Here is a 7,117-nt window from a genome sequence, read left to right as displayed (position 1 = left end):
CACTACGACTATCCACTCCGCCGGTGATGCATACAAAGAATGACCAGTCACTGAGGCTACTCGGTTACACTTTGAGTTGCGTTTCACGTAGACATTGATTGTGGAACGTGTGGAATAGAGCGATGCTCGACAACGCAGAAGGTAATCTAGTATCGAATCAAAATGCACAATCCTGTCGAATGATTTCGAATATTTGATAACGGGAGTGGAAAACGTCGTTAGCTCGGGCCGATGTTTGAAGGGTGCGGAGGTAGGTAGGTAGGTAGGTAGGTAGGTAGGTAGGTATACTACATAGTAGACGGCAAAACGACCGCATATTATATGCGTGTCCAGGACCATAACCTGAACGTGTATGCATAATACATCCATACACATTATACCCTACAGATTACAGAGACACGCATGTATCCCATTCCATTTCATCCCATCCCCGTGTACATATACAGGTACGTATAAACACACAACGTGCACAGTTACAGATGGCTGCTCACCGTCCACACCGGCAGAGTAGGCGTCCAGGGTACCGAATTATGATCATCGTCAGCGTAACGCGTTTACTACCGAATCACCACCGCGGCGCGGACGGAACCACCAACGGTTTTCAAATAAAATCGACCAATTTTCGAACGATATATATGAATACGCTTCCACCGGATGCCGATGCTCGCCCAGTGCCAACCACCCACGGAAATCACGATGAACGCGTGTCACGGACAGTAGTTGACTTGGTCTCTTCAAGGTCCTCGCATGGTTCCCATTTTTTTTTTCTTTTTCAAATTTGCGTATGGTGTGTAGTTCTTATACTACAGTCCGACAATGCAATCGCCATTTTTGTTCCTACGAAAAATTCCTCATGCACAGACCTCGTCCCTTGTCCGTTCGACTATCTACGAACCTTGGGATAGACCAGATAGCCGAATGGTCACGACTCCGGTTAATTTGGTCTCTTATACGTGGTCTCCAGAAAAGTTTCAGCATCGGGACGATGAAATAAGGAGGATCAGAATCCGTGCAGAGCGAACCGGCAACCCCTGCATTAATTTCCCGCGCGCGACTGGAAGTCAATGATATGGAAACAGTGGTTGGATTATTGTAGTGTGGTAGTCGAGAGTTAATGATTAGCGTATACCGCAACGTGGGTGCCATGCGAGCTGTGTGCAGGTACATCGTACACCTATCGGACCTTTGCACTCTGTTTTGCCCCCTGCCCCTCTTTGGCTTTCCTCCCTCCCTCTCTTTCTCCGCCTCTGTAAAGCTCTCTCTGGTTCTCTGTCGTGGCAGCCAATTGTGCATAGACCTACATACATCATCAGCAGCACCAGCAGCAGTAGCAGCAGCAGCACCGCGAGATCAGGCGAGCGGAAATGAAAAAATACCGACATTAGCATATCAAACGATACGCTTGAATTCTTGAAAATAACGCAGACCTGCTGTACAAGGTACTATATCGTTATGTGTATAGTGATGCCTGTTTCTCCTCGCATATTATAGGTACCTTACACATAACCTATCCTCAAACATACGTATCCCCACGTATATTATAATATGTAACACACGTGCGTCGATAGTACAATATAGAGGTATAACTAGGATACGTAGGTAGGTTGGTATATGTAATATGTATAAACGACATTATACCTACCTACCTACCTACCTATCCTACCTACGTGATATTAGTTGAATTTTCCATTGTTAGTTGGGGTAATATAAACAATTGGCCTTGTCCATCTACCGGCTTCCGCCCGTCGCTCAAAACCTCCGACATTTTTATGGATCGCGGAGCACAGGCTTGCACCTACTCTCTCCTCTCCTCTTCTATACTCTCCGCTCCTCTCCTCCCCGACCAACTCGATTTAATTATTGTTTGTGGTCCGGCTGGTTTAGCCGCGATTCCAGTTCTGCTACACAAGACTGTAATAAAAACCACCAGTTTTGCCTTCCTTTTCTGATTTTATTTGGTCTAGTCACTCGCACATCGCCGGCCGGGAGGAAAAAGATAACTTTTCACGACCGACATTATTTTCATAATTTTTAGTTGCCCACAAGCGCGAGAAACATGAATAACTACTTCAATTGTATGAAAAATGACTATTTAATTTTATTTTCTGTATCAATTAAATTCTTATTCTTCTACTAATTCACACAATGGTATCGTTGGAATGTTGGTGTCGTACGACATACGATTTGGGTCCTAAATTCGCTCCAGGATATCGCAGCAAATTAATTGACTCGATTTCTTTATATTATTATTATTCATAACATTAGTTATACAACATTGTCTTTCTTACCTACGTCGACATACATCAGGAATGACAAATATCTATACTTGGAAAATTATTATCCAAGCATGTGGCTGTAGGGGAGGTTGTAGGACGCAAGGCGCGTCTAACTAAAATATCATTCGTTAAATTTTCAGGAAATCGAACGGCCAAGAGAGAGTAGGTATAGGTACATATACATATACATATACATATATATATATATATACATGTATACATGTATGTATGTATATATATGTATGTATATATAGGTTGGTTGCCAAGCCTCCCCCTCCCCTCCTCTTGCTTCTCCTCCTACACCTCATCCTCTGCCGTGCATCGCAAAGTAAAGCCTACACTATTACATGAACTATACTGTACGTACACATAAATGCACATGTATAAATATATATGTATACATATATATTATATATATATATATATATATATATATATATATATATATAATACATGTATAGGTATACGGTCGAGCAGCTACAAAGCAGCATCCATTAGATATTTATTAACTTTACGAATTTATGACCGCCCCCTGGGCGCGGGAAGCTCGCGAACAGAACGAACGCGCGCGCGTTGCGCACACCGAGTAGAAACGCTAGTATTAAAATGAATTATTTAATATTAAACTTTGTAATTTTTAACCATATTATACGTGAAATAATTCACAAACCACTCTGCCTCGTTCTCCTTCTCCTTTTCCTTCTCTCTATCTCTCTCTCTCCTTTTCTTTCCCACCTGGTTATATTTCTGCTCTGTTATGTTCTATATATATATCTGTACTAGGGTGGTTCTTTTAATAGGGTTGTTTCTGAATTATTGTACTCCCAGGGGCTTAAATGCGTACAAATTGATGGACAAAAAAATCCATAAAAATTTGAGCTCTCTATAACAGATATAATTGTAGGATAGTCCGCTTTGTCATCGAAGTATCTTGTGGAAATAAAATGGGAAAAACTTGAGTCATTATAACGAATATACCGACTTTAATGGAAAATACATATTTCTGTAGACAATTGAACGCTCTGCAAAGAAGCTCGGATGCATTGAATTCGTAGATGAAAGAGTTCATACGTTAATTAACGTTCAAAGTTTAATTTATATAAAATTATCATTCTGTCAAGTATAGCTACGAAATGAACAACCGTGTTATAAAATATGTTGCATATTTCTTGTTGGTTACCAAATTTAAGATAGATTTATGCAATTACATTATTCCAAAACCTTATTGTACAATAAACAAAAATCAAAACTTATTTTCTACTAGTACTGATCGATAAGTAGATCTAAAAAAACATCTGAAAATTTGAATCTTGGTTGACATTCTGACCTGATTACAATTCTCTAAAAAAAAATATAATTTCCATTGTGAACGACCGATGAAAATTTCGAAGAACAAAAAAACATTTGTCTCGTGTCATTTGATCACAAAGCGGACTGGACTATATCATTGTCAGAGTTGATATACATAGAGAGGTCAAATTTTCGGGTATTTTTTGTAATGCTTTTTATTTTATCAATTTGACAGCGTTTAATCCCCTGGGAGCATAAAAATTTCAAAACAACCCTATTAAGGACCACCCTAATCTGTCCATACGTATAATACATGTACCTATAGGTATAGTATAGGTATACTACATGCCACTGCCTCGAGTTACATCTTTTTCACACCGTGCCGTTACATACTATACAGGTTGTACAAGGGAGGCACAATGCTGACGAACGAGCATCAAGCCAGCATTAGCAAAAGAGCTCTGAGCGTGGAGAGTTCGCCTCACAGACATACGATACACGTGCATAGGCACCCTGACACACACGCGCGCGCACAATGACGCATATAAATATACTATCGACGCAAAAATTCGTGGGTGCCACCCCCCAACGTTTCGCGAATAACAAAAACGTTGACCGAGAGGGTTGAGGCTGATAATTCGTACGGCAATGGGGGAAAATTTTGAAATGCACGGTTCGGTTAGGGGGAAAAAGGGGACCGAGGAACGAAGAGAACGGACAAATCAATCGCAAACATACTCGTGTGGCGCGGGCCGTGACCCACCTGCGTAGGGTAGGATAGGGTAGGGTAGGGTAGTCGGACAGACACACATCTCCGACGATTATAGGCGGGTTATACGAATCGACGTGCGTGTACAGTGGGTCACTATCTGCTGTAAGGGTGTGCAGGTTGGTTGGTTGGTTGGTTGGTTGGTTGGTTGGTTGGTTGTTTTCGGAGGATGCCAAATAATTCCCAACGTGCGTTAACACAACGGGGCGGAGGTTACGGGCACCGATATACCCACGTACGTGGACGCCTATAGGAACGAGGAGGCGGTGTGTCCCAGTGTTGTAAATCCGATGATACAGGCATATATGCTGACATTACAACGCTTTTAATTACGCCGACGTAAACCGCGTGTGGGCATCGGATCGGTATGTGCAGGCAAACGGGGTGAGGGAAAGGGAATCGAAAAGCCCGCCTACACAAGCAAAAAATCGAAGTATGATCGATGAATACCGAGTTTCCGCGATAGTCGACCATCATTTTTACCTGGGATGTTATCACTGGCAACAATTCATCCCGTTGCACGATACGGTACAAGAGAATATCGCCCACCTACCTGGAGGTACAAAGAGAGAGTGGAATCCTCGGCAACCTAGCGGCCTGAAACACTTTCCGGATGTATAATAACCGGGCAACAAAATTTTCATCTGTAATTTGAAGCGAGATAATAACAACGCCAATCGTACGCGGATAGGAGGAAGGAGAACAGCCACGGCGTGGTTGTAGATAGACATGCAGACGCTATGTTCGAGTGATTAACCATTCAACGCAGCAATTCAAGTTGCAAATGTATTTATGAGATACATTTCGCGCGGTCTTTGTGTGCGTGGATTGCAACGCAACGTGGCGACGTTTGCTTGTGTGTAAAGGGTACCCGATAGTATAATGCGACAGCCAGTCACAATCGACTCGGAACAAGAGTTAGGTACATACCTACCATATCTGCGCAACACCCAGCATCGCATCTCAAAAACCATGAACCTGATTTCGATACCGCACTTCGTCAACTCCAGCGCACATCGTATCAATGATGAAATTTTCACACACGGTGATCGTTTGGAAATTTACACATGACCTTACAAGGCGAAAGAATGATTTACAAACGATCACGATCCTGGTTCGTAAATTTTGAAATTTTAAACCATGCCTAAAAGCTCTTTCTTTCTCTCAGATACACCACTGTATGGTGGACAATTAGTCCGTCACGAGATTTTCCGAACGAAGAGGAAAATTCGTCTGCGGGAAAGAGAGGAGTCGGCTTCGCGACGAGAATAAAATTCCGATCAAGTGGAACGAGGATTCCAAGTGGTATGTCCACGCGCACAAGCTTCAACTATGACGCTTCTTCTTCCGCTTGCCGAGTTAATGAAAACTACGTCAGAACACCGACCCGAGTCGATCCTGTGCAGCAATAACGTCCCACGATCACAATCGGAATACATATCCAACGTGACGTCATATGGGCGCCAAATTCAAACGTAAACAACAACTCACTCTTTGAAAATAGTTCTTTCTTTTTCATAAATCTCTGTTCAGGTTTGCACATAAGCTCGATCCAAAAGAGAACTGTACTACAATAGTATTGAACGATTTTGACAACTTTTGACTAAACAAACTGGCATTTTCAGCGAACAGAACATACGAAACTAAATAAGTAACCTAAAGTAACCTATTCACGCGGTGTCAGCTGTCAGATACATGAGCGCCATGTTACATTTCCGTGACGTCATCTTGGACACGCGCTGCAGACTGAGCGATAATCGGTTTTCAGTTCAATTTTCTTACATCATGCTTGTATTAAGCAAAATTCGTCTAAATCTATATACGAATAGATAGTTGTACATAAGTGTATATCTAGGGTATCGATGACCCGTTATAGACTTTCTGTCATCCGGGACCAGCAAGCCACCCTCGGCATTGAGGTCGTCCAGTTTTGGCGTAACGGAAACACATATAACTCGTCGGTAGGTAGGTATATTTGCGAAAAGGGCCCCCCCTCGGCGTAGCAGCCCCGGACTATCTGGACGCGGGGGTTGCTGCAGGTTATATTGGTTGGCACCCCTGCGTCACCCGTGTGTCACCCCTCTAGTATTTTAATCCCACACGCGCGTCGGCGGTGGCCATGTTTTTTTATGCTCACCGAGCGTGTTTGCAGCCCGTCCCGATCGGTGCTCGAGCCGCTTTTGTCAAATGACAAATGGAATTGATTTTTTCGTTTTAGGTTCGCGTGTGTTTCATTTTTTTTTTTTTTTTTTATGTTTTCTCTTTCAAATATGGTTTTTTTTTTTTGTTCTTTCCATTCATTTTTTTCCCTCCCCATACTCATCTGCATCTGCCCTTCAGATAACCGGACAACCTATCTCTGTACCCCTTGCGTTGATATGTGCATATATAATTGTGCACATTCAGTTTATTACGGTTTGATCAAAATATCATTTCACATTTTTCAGCGAAATAACTCTTCCCGTTGTTATTCTTCTTATTTTGATCGGTTCATAAAATTGATTTCAAGGTAAATTTGCGTATACCGTCATTTCGCATTGTGTAAAATACATATTAGACGACACTGACATTGGTTGTGGTTGTTGGTGGTGGTGGTCGCTCATGAATGCGAAACCGTAATTTTTCCTGCATTATACCCAAACGCATAAATACCTACATATGTAAATGTATACATATCTATAACGCGGATTGTATACCAACAGCGAATTATGATGAAAATTATACAATACACGTATTATTATTAACCTCATCCCGCACGGTTGACTCCACCTTATCGTGAACC

The sequence above is a fragment of the Neodiprion virginianus genome, chromosome 2 (genome assembly GCF_021901495.1).
Source record: "Neodiprion virginianus isolate iyNeoVirg1 chromosome 2, iyNeoVirg1.1, whole genome shotgun sequence".
In the NCBI taxonomy this organism is placed as follows: Eukaryota; Metazoa; Arthropoda; class Insecta; order Hymenoptera; family Diprionidae; genus Neodiprion; species Neodiprion virginianus.
Note: the sequence above shows the minus strand (reverse complement) of the source record.